At 41.6% G+C, this 10,811-nt stretch overlaps 1 non-coding gene across 1 annotated transcript; it reads left to right on the forward strand.

Moving 5' to 3' along the window:
- Positions 1 to 2,993: 2,993 nt before the first annotated feature.
- Positions 2,994 to 3,100, forward strand: LOC120252314. Its single transcript, XR_005533855.1, has one exon. It is a non-coding gene; the product is annotated as a small nucleolar RNA R71 (small nucleolar RNA).
- Positions 3,101 to 10,811: the final 7,711 nt, after the last annotated feature.

Below are 10,811 nucleotides of genomic sequence, written 5' to 3' on the forward strand. Positions count from 1 at the left end.
ATGCCCATCATCCGCATCATCTCTAGACTCAGGGGAGCAGGTACACTCGTCTTCTCAGCCCCGCGAATCGAATCCAAAAGACCCATGCCTAACACTAATCTCGTAATGTAGGGGCTCGAGAAGATCACTCCCAGTCTAGCATAGTGTCCCTGATGTCTGATGTACTCTGCCAGGATGTGCCCTAAATGAATCGCTACGCGCTGTACCATCGAGTACAAGTGCAGTAGCTCTTGACGACTCAGGACACCAGTGCTATCACCACGGCCATTCACCGACCTACTCATAATGGCATGCAAGTATCTGTATGCAGGTCGAGAAAGGCACGTGGCCTTGGACACCCCTGGCTCGTACTGACCTTGACCACATACACTCTGTAAGCTCTCTGTGGGGTCAAGGTTCCAGGGTAATCAGTCAGTAACTGCGCGTACTCCTCTGTATCTATGAATGCATCCTCATACAAGCCAAGTAGTACTAAAAACTGCGTGATGCTCAAGCTATGGTGGTGTCCAAATACTCTGAACTGAATGGTGTCCACACTGTCGAAGCTCGCATACGATCTATCGAACTCGAATGATAAAAGCACCTCCAGTGCAAACTCTCAGATGGCTGGCTCTCTAATCATCAGCAACTGCCACCAACCACCCTATGAAACGATATCCTCGATCTCATCATCAAACTCATCACCCTACTGCAGATCTCGCAATATAGTCGTGTCTAAGAATCGAGTCTGCCCAAAACAGAGCCTCGACAGGCGCTCATAGCGAACCTGATGCTCTGGAATTGCAAACCGCATACCCTCGGGCCCAGGAGATGACTCACGTGGTCTCTTATCAGCTTTCTTCTTTGACCTAGGTGCCATAATCTGCAAGATTCAAATGAAATTGATCAAACAAGTTGATAAACCAATGCTGCAGAAATCCACACGGTCATGTGGAATTTCCACACGCCCGTGTGGATCCACGGGGCGTGAGAACCGCACGGCCACGCTTCAACAATCCAAAAATACAACTTAATAATGCTTCTAACTTCGTTCTAAACATAAATCGTCTTTCCAATTGAAGAAACGAAGCATTATTAACCAGGTTAATCGCTAGAAACCATGAATTGGCAAGGAAGATGATAAAAACAAAACTTACCAACGAGATGAAGTGAGAAAATGAAGAATCGGCCAGAAAATTTCACTAAAATCCCACCAAATTGGCACTCTGAACTCGGAGAATACTGTGAAAGTGTTTTCAAGCGAAAAGAAGTCGTAAAGAGAGAGAGAGGAATTATCCTCTTTTAAACAGAACTCATGACTTTTGGCGTTCTGTGCATCCCCACGGGCGTGTGGAAATTCCCCACGCCCGTGCGCCTCACTCCGAAAACACTACAGGGGCAAGCGCACACCCCTGTCTCCTTTGACTCTGACTGCTCCCGCACGGGCGTATGGAAAACATCCACGCCCGTGCTCCCAAATCACAGGGGCAGCCGCACGCCCTTGAGGCTTCTCTGGACATCCGAGAAAAATACTAAGTGTTTCACACGCCCTGTGGAGAAATTCCCCACAGGCGTGGACATTCACATGCCAAATTCACAGGGGCAGCCGCACACCCCTGTGTCTTCTCGGGATGGAGAGAACTCATCTGCAGAGTTTCACACGGGCGTGTGGAAATTACCCATGCCCGTGCATGGTTCACAAGGTTTCACACAGGGGCGAGTCCACACCCCTATGTGTTCTCAGGAAAAATCTGCCCAACTCTGCGGGAATCCACACGCCCGTGTGGAAATTACCCACGGGCGTGTGACAGTCGCATGGTCATTTACAGGGGTAGCCGCATGCCCCTGTGCCTTCTCTGGATAAGCTCGCAGTATACATCCACGGGCGTGTGGAAATTTCACACGCCCGTGTGTTTTCTCTGGATGACTTAGAAAAATCTGCAAGCTCTGCAGAATATTTCTTAACATGTTTGCACACTCTGAGCCTGCCCTATTATATAAATTTTTCCAGTGAAAAACACGAAATAGAACCCAAACGACCAAACTTTCGCCAATTCCTTAAAAAGCGCACGATGACTTTAAAAACCCACAATAAAATTTGCAGCATAAGCATCTAAAAATTCAGACATCAACACTTAACGATTTATTCATGCAAACGAGCTAAACTAAAAGATAAGAAAACAGTAAACACTTGGGTTGCCTCCCAAGAACGCTTGTTTAACGTCACTTAGCTTGATGTACCTTGTCTTACCCCACGGGGTTCATGAATGAAGGGCGCCCTCTTACCTATGACTTGGAAGCATGATGTGCAAAGTCTCTTGAGGGTAGAGGGTGTATTATCGGGACTTCGGACCACCTAGCAATTGTTCATCCAACCTTCTTGGTTCATGTATGTCTCCAACAGTCTTGGAGTATTTTCGGTGGCGTCTCCTAGCCCTCTTCATTTTCGGAGTACCTTCTTCAATATCCCCGGGGTAGATGTTACCTCCTCAGTCAACCCAAGCATCATTACTTCTTCATTGCTCTCCTCTTGGTCGAACAAACCTTGGTATGGATCCGGGTTGAACATTTCCTGCATGTATTCATCAACAAGCTCATCAGTAGTGTCTAGGAAATACAAAGTTTCATCAAAATCGAGAGAATACCGCATGGCTTCAGCAAGGCGGTAAGTGAGTTTGTCATCTCCAACTCTCAATGTGAGCTCTCCGCCGTCCATGTCAATCAATGCTTTGGAAGTCCGCAAGAACGGTCTCCCAAGTATCAAGGGTACATCCGCATCCTTATCGACATCTAGCACTACGAAGTCAATCGGAAAAATGTACTTGTCCACCTTGACAAGCACGTCTTCAATGATGCCTCTCGGATGTTGCACCATTCGGTCCGCTAATTGTAAAGTCATCCGAGTAGGCCTAGGTTCTCCCAAGCCTAAGGTATCTCCTGCTGCCGCATCAAAGAGTTGCCTTGTGATCGGGTTCAAACCATTGTAGAAGGTTTGAACAATCATCCACTCTGGGAATCCGTGTTGCAGACACTTTCTCAGGAGCTCCTTGAACCTTTCCCTTGTCTCGAATAAAGACTCCAATTCCAACTGAACAAAGGACGAGATCTCATTCCTAAGCTTTGCTGATTTTCGGGAGGAAAATAACGGGCTAGAAAAGCTTCTACCATCTCCTCCCATGTAGTGATTGATGCTCTAGGTAATGAGTGTAGCCACTGCTTCGCTTTCCCCTTCAAGGAAAATGGGAAGGCTCTCAATTTGATGGCATCATCTGTAACCCCATTTATCTTCAGCATGTCGCACACCTCGAGAAAGTTCTTTATATGACTATTTGGATCCTCATCGGCTAAACCGTTGAATTGTGCGGACTGCTGTAGCATATGGATGAATGCCGGCTTTAGCTCAAAGTTCTGAGCTGTAATCAGGGGACGCACAATACTTGATTGTGTCCCCAACACTGGAGGTCTGACATAATCAGATAGTGTTCGCTGTTGCTCATTCTGTTCTGCCATGTTTTCAGATTCCTCTCCTTCCAAATCAGCTGAATTATACTGTTCTTGCACAGGTTCTTTCCCTTTTCTTCTAAGTGTACGTTCAAGCTCAGGGTCTCCTTCAATCAGTATTAATGGATTCCCTCGGGTTATAACCTGGAGCTGCACCAAAAAGAAAGAAAAAGAAAATCAGAACGATGATAGAATAAGAAGACGTGAAATAGAAAGTGTGGTGAAATAGCTAAGAAAACAAAGTGCAAAGTATCTCTAAACGCCTAGCTCCCCGGCAACGGCGCCAAAAACTTGACAGCGTATATCCCGCAAGTGCACGGGTTTGTCGAAGTAATAATCCCGGGTGAGCGGGTATCGAATCCACAGAGAGTAGGGAATAAAAATACTTAATTCGATTCTTAGCTATGTAAAAGATAAATGATAATGAGTATGATAATGATTCAATTCTCAACAATAAAAGCAACAAGTAAGAGAGCAAAAGTAAAGAAGAGGGTAAGCCAATCGATAAAGATGGGGTACTCGGATAATGCTCCACCTAGGATAATTGGTTCAAGTGCAAGAACCCTCTATTATGCTTCCTAATCAATGCGATGGTGAGTCGTGTAAATCCTTAATTACATAGTCCCAAATCTAAGGTCAACTATGCCTAACTCTATACATGTCCCGGAGGAGAAATCGAACAATCTCAACACCTCGCACTCGCATAGAGTTATAATGAGCTCTAGGGATTCCAAGTGATAAATCTCTTCCTTTTTATAGACCTAACCTTTTGGTCCAGGAGGAAGGTCCCTAAACACAATTGAGCCCTAGATACTAAGATCACCTCAACGCTTCACTCCGTTGCACGCGCAACTAAGCCCCAGCGGAAGTTCATCCCTTAGACCATTCACTCTATTATAGCCGCAAAGAACTGGAGGAACGGAGGTAGAATCTATCACGCTGGAGGAGAAAGGCGACGCTCCGGTACCTCTCGACTCACCCTCTCCAACCTAGATTTGTCTAACGCTCGTGGTGTGTCACTCACTCACAAGGTTACCAACAAGAACTCTCAACCCTAGTGTCACTCTAGGGGAAATATTCATACAATCAAGCATCCAAGGTTGGAACTCACAATAAACATCAATTTGTTGAAAGCATAATAAAGAGGTTCAAAGAAACAAATACATCCTAGGGTTCACAATACCCGAGTACCCACTAGGGATTTAGCTCTCCATGGAGCTAAGTATAATCAAAGAAATAGAATGTAAAAGCAATGAATCCATAAAGAAACCTCCTCGATAGTCGTGTTGATGGTCTTGTGGAAAGTCCTCTACTCGTCTTCCAAGGATTCCCTCATCCGGTATAGGGTACGCCTCGACGGAAGCTCCCCTACCAACCTTCTTCCTAAGGAATGACGATGTCGGAGCCGTAGAACCTCTCCAAAATCTTGGCCAATACCCCTCGAAACCCTAGCCGAAGCCCTCTCTCAAGTTGGGAAAAATATGGAGAAAAGAATACCAAAATCGGGGCTGAATCGGCTTTAAATAGGGCTGGAATAGGGTGACTACACGGGCGTGGATGCTCCACGCGCCCGTGCGGAATTTTCACACGGGCGTGTATAATTTCCACACGCCCGTGTGGGTTCTCTGTTTCTCTGGTTTCTTGGCCGGCTGTGAACAGTACTATGTGCATAAGTCGGAATGCTCGAGTGTGACTGCCTTTGTGCCTCTCCAAATGAATGTTTGATAACTGCTTGTGCGATATGAATGCGAAGTGTTCATTCTTTATGTTGAGCATTACTTTTCTCAGGTTTTTACACTAATATGTGTGTTTTTATGTTACTTTTATGCAGGTAGGATTGTGAGGCCGAGTATGAAGGAAATAGGCCAATGTGGATCATAATGCACCCATTTTGGAGGAAATCTCGCTAAGGTTCAAACACGAAGACATAGGTCAGGTGTGAGATGCTAGAGTGTGTGCCAACCTCCTAGCATTCGAGTGAGCACATCCATTTGGAGGGGCACAAAGGCAGTGACACTCGAGCATTCCGATTTATGCACATAAGAATGAGAGCTCCACCAACATGTATATCATTGAAGAAGCAAGTGATTCATGATGTAAACGTGTGACCGTTTGCGTTACCCCGATGAAAAATATGGAATTAGGGAAGTTATTCGGTCGGAGACTATACCGAGAACTCGTAGCAACGATGTAGCAAGCATCTGTAGCAAAGACCTGCTCACGACCGCCCGAGAAATCGAGAAAGCGAGAATCCACACGGGCGTGTGGAAATTATCCATGGCCGTGTGGAAATTCCGCATGGGTGCGTGTACCGATCCCACGCCCTGTGGAGTCGCCCGATTCCAACCCTATTTAAAAGCCGATTCAGCCCCGATTTTTGGTATTCTTTTTCTCCATCTTTTTCCCCAACTTGAGAGAGCGCTTCGGCTAGGGTTTTGAGGAGTATTGGCTAGTGTTTTGGAGAGGTTCTACGGCTCCGACATCTCGCGTCATTTGGAAGAAGGTTATTGGGAGAGCTTTCGTCAGCATCGATCCGGCGAGGTGTATCCTAGGCCGGACAAAGGATCCCTTGCGACGAGTAGAGGACTCTCCACAAGACCATCGACACGACCATCGAGGGGGTTTCTTTATGGATTCATTGCTTTTACATTCTATTTCTTTGATTGTAATTACCTCCAAGGAGAGCTAAACCCCTAGTGGGTACTTGGGTGATTGTGAACCCTAGGATGTATTCGTTTCTTTGAACTTCTTTATTATGCTTTGAATAAATTGATGTTTATTGTGAGTTCCAACCTTGAATGCTTGATTGTATGAACATTTCCCCTAGAGTGACACTAGGGTTGAGAGTTCTTGTTGGTAACCTTGTGAGTGAGTGACACACCACGAGCGTTAGACAAAGCTAGGTTGGAGAGGGTTGAGAGGGTGAGTCGAGAGGTACAGGAGCGTCCCCTTTCCCCTCGGACGTGATAGATTCTACCTCCGTTCCTTGAGTTCTTTGCGGCCATAATAGAGTGAATGGTCTAAGGGATGAATCTTCACTAGGGCTTAGTTGCGCGTGCAACGGAGTGAAGCGTTGAGGTGATCTTAGTATCTAGGGCTTAATTGTGGTTAGGGACCTTCCACCTGGACCAAAGGGTTAGGTCTATAATTAGGAAGAGATTTATCATCTGGAATCCCTAGAGCTCATTGCAACTTTATTCGAGTGCGAGGTTGAGAGATTATTTAATCTCTCCTCCGGGACATGAATAGAGTTAGGCATAGTTAACCTTAGATTTGGGACTATGTATGTAAGGATTTCCACGACTCACCATTGCATTGATCAGAAGCATAATAGAGAGTTCTTGCACTTGAAGCGATTATCCTAGGTGAAGCATCATCCGAGTACCCCATCTTTATCGATTGCTTTACCTCCTCCTTACTTTTGCTCTCTTACTTGTTGCTTTTAATTGTTGAGAATTGAATTATTGTCACACTTATCATTGTTGATATTCAACATAGCTAAGAATCGAATTAAGAGTCTTTACTCCCTACTCCCTGTGGATTCGATACCCGCTCATCCGGGATTATTACTTCGACAAACCCGTGCACTTGCGGGATATACGCAAGTGGATCTTGTCAGTGTGCCAACTCGAATACGAGGAGGTTGGCACACACTCTAGCATCTCACATCGTCCTATGTCTTCACGTTTGAACCTTAGCAAGATTTCCTCCAAAATCGGTGCATTGTGATCCACATTGGCCTATTTCCTTCATACTCGGCCTCACAACCCTACCTGCATAAAAGTAACATAAAAACACACATATTAGTGTAAAAACCCGAGAAAAGTAATGCTCAACATAAAGAAAGAATGCTTCGCATTCATATCACACAAGCACTTATCAATGGTGCAACATTCTTGTAGAACAAATCTTATTCAAAATGTGTGTAATTAGGAAAGTTGATGATGGCACCACCATTCATATCTTCTTTAACCCATGGTTGCTCAATGAACATCCATATATGTCCATGAAGGCAACTAATGGGCATGTAAGATTTGAGAGTCTCTAAGTTAATACATGATGATATAAAGCAATGGGATCTTTCAAAGTTGACAGCATTAGTAAATCTTAGGGATGTTGGAAAAAACTCCTCGCTATGCCTTTATCTTAGGGTCAACAAGAAAAGGTCTTTTCTCTATTAAAAGTGCTTATAGACTCTTAAACCCTGATCTAGTTGACTGATTGGGGAATTATTAGAGTCATCCTTTGAATATCAATGCTCAACTGAAGATGAAGCACTTACTTTGGAGGGCAACTATGAATTACATACCTACTGCTTGTAACTTGAACCATAAGATAGTGGAGGTCAACCTTGATTATCAAATGTGCATGGTGCATGAACAAATAGTAGAACATACCCTCCTCTACTATCCTTTTGCCTAATGGGTTTGGCTATTACAAGGTGTACAAGCTGCAAGGCCACATGACAATTCATTTAAGGAATGGGTTGCACATATTCTCTCTAATAGCTCTGTTGAGGTACAAGAGCTCTTGGTGGTTATAAATTGGGTCATCTAGAATAATAGAAATGAGGTGGTGTGGAAGTAAAATGCATCATCTGCCACACAAGTTGTAGCTTTGTGTGATCTGTTGACAGCATAGTGGTCAATTAATTTATTACTAACGCTAAAACGAAAGTTTGGCTCACCATCTGCTTCTTCTTTAAAGCAACATTAGGAGAAAGCACCACTTAAGTATCTTCAAATCAATTGTGATGATGCAATACATAAGTATGGAACCGGCATAGTTGGGGTTACTTATTGGGAAATCCATTTCAGAGACAATACAGAAGTTACAAGATAATTTGCCAGTTAATTTATCGTCCAAACCAATATAGGTTTAATGTGGGCTGCATGCCCAAATTTAAATAACATATGTAAAATGGTGGTGTTATTTATGGGTTTTATGTATTTTCCAAGCTATTTAATTATTTTGTTATTGTAATAAAATAATCATTCTGTTCTTCTTGTATTTGTATGGATTGTTTTTGTACTTGTTTGGCTGGTTTATTCAGCGACTATACTCAAAATAGATATTTCATTAACTGTGAATACATCATTACATATAACCAACCCTTGTATTTATTCCGATTTGTACAAATGTGGTTTCTGCACCATCCCAGGTACAATACAGAAGTAATGCATTCTTCAATGTATTTGTGTACTGTCCGGTTTTGGATTAAGTCTCATATCTAAACACTGACCATAGCGGATACCGCAATGACATTTTAATATATCGTCGTAGATCTTCAATGTAAACAGCACCGGGTTCATTGATTATGATCTTCATCTTACAGATTATTGAGTATCTTGACCTTATCGAAGTCTTAATAAATGCATCCGCTTGGTAATTATCATTAACCTCAAATATGTCCTCGAATTTTGGAAGCGTCGTTCCTCGGGGTCTCCTGTCTTTCACAACAAATACACCTACGACACCCTGTAGTATGTATGTTGACTTATCATCAACAAGCATCATATTCTGTTCTGGCAATTTCAGTACTTTAACAATGCCTGTTATATACAAGGATCTCAACATTATGACTGACTTCTCCCACTGGTATTCTTTTGTACCCAGTGATGGTAGACTCATATAGTTTACTGACCATCACCGGGTTTGATGATATTTGCACCAAATTTAATTTGTTCTGTAATATACCTAGTCTTGGAACATGGTTGTTGTTTCTTTGTGATAATCCTTGTATATAAGCCTCGCACGTCTTGATGCTTGTCGTAGAAGGGTTGTTTGTTTGCGTATTTTTTCTTGCTATACATTGTATTGTACTTGGAGCTAGTATTTGCATATCTGTTCCTGCAATACATATACATGTTAGGGAATGCCATTTTTGCATCTACTAATGACCGTCGTCTAGCAATTTATATACATATATTTATTCACAATTTCCTGGTGTGTATTGTACGCTTCTGGCTAGTATTTTTAACAATTAGTACCTACTAACCTATACTAGTTAATTTACAACTAAAATACTACTTATACTTATCTTTATGTATATATCCGGCAATTGAACTATACTCATGTGAGAGAGATGCATCATAAATGAATAAAATTGTCGGATGTCCAAAAATTTGTTTATGCATCACGTGGTGGGACCCACTTTACTATTACTATAGGAAGGCGGCAAATGGGTTACCTTTATTTCAAACGGACCAATCCCGCGATGCCATGTAGCTAGTACGGATCGGGCGGCCATCCATGTACTTCTCATCTCTCTATTAATCCTATTTACTTGTTGTATGTTTATCCATAACAACTTTTGAGGGTTTAATTTATAATAAAAAAAAGTTTGGGTTTTTATAATAAATAAAAAAAATGTATATATTAGTCTGTTGAAATATATTAGTGAAAACAAGGCATCGATATAAGGATAGTGATCAGATGTAAGGATTTTACGAACAAAAGTGAAATACACTCTAACTACAACAGACGATTAGATATCTTTGTAAAGTTAGAGAGGGTAAGAAGAACAAAATTGTGATACATGTAAAATGGTAAGTATTAGAGTCTCCAAAACATGACTGCCATAAAAGATTATTTGTTTTTGAAGGGCCGGAAAAAATGCAAAATCAAAGATGCAATTATTAGTTGCCACCTAATCCCAAATTTGTGCCTTTCAGCCTTTTTGTATTATGTGCTTTTAGATACAATTAGAAATTGTTTCAAACTTAATTATAAAAAATAAATTATTCTTCTAGAAAAATAGAAATATATTAGTGGTTTTAATTAATAAATCATGGCATAGTTTTACAAAATCTCACATTTGTGTACAATACATACATTATAAATAATAAATAATCCATTTTAAAACAATCGAATTGTTACCGAAATGGCCTTGAAGATAAATGTACATAAACAAGAAATGACAGGTAATATTTAAAATATAATGAGGTAAATAATTTTGATAATTTTCAGGGGGTGCCAAGTAAAAACTTAAATAATAAAAAAAAGGAAAGAAAAGGGTTTCAGCTCACACAACCCCACAAGCAGCAGCATCTCGTTCAAATGTTTTCTTTTCTTGTCCTTTTTTGGCAAAGTTGTTCCATTGTATGTGTACTTTGGGGGTAGGCCACCTTCTGTTCTTTATAAAAAAGATCATGCTAATACAGTAATATTAATTGTTGCTTTTCTTTGCATGTAAATTAAGGAGTAAGGAGTATGATAATTTAATAAAAACTGAAAACTGACAAATTATGAATAATAATTTATATTTTTTGGGGATTAATTTTAAAGATAGGAAGTGTAAATGTGTGTTGTAATTTTTTTTTACAAAATCG

This window comes from Dioscorea cayenensis, chromosome 20 (genome assembly GCF_009730915.1).
Source record: "Dioscorea cayenensis subsp. rotundata cultivar TDr96_F1 chromosome 20, TDr96_F1_v2_PseudoChromosome.rev07_lg8_w22 25.fasta, whole genome shotgun sequence".
NCBI classification, from domain to species: Eukaryota; Viridiplantae; Streptophyta; class Magnoliopsida; order Dioscoreales; family Dioscoreaceae; genus Dioscorea; species Dioscorea cayenensis.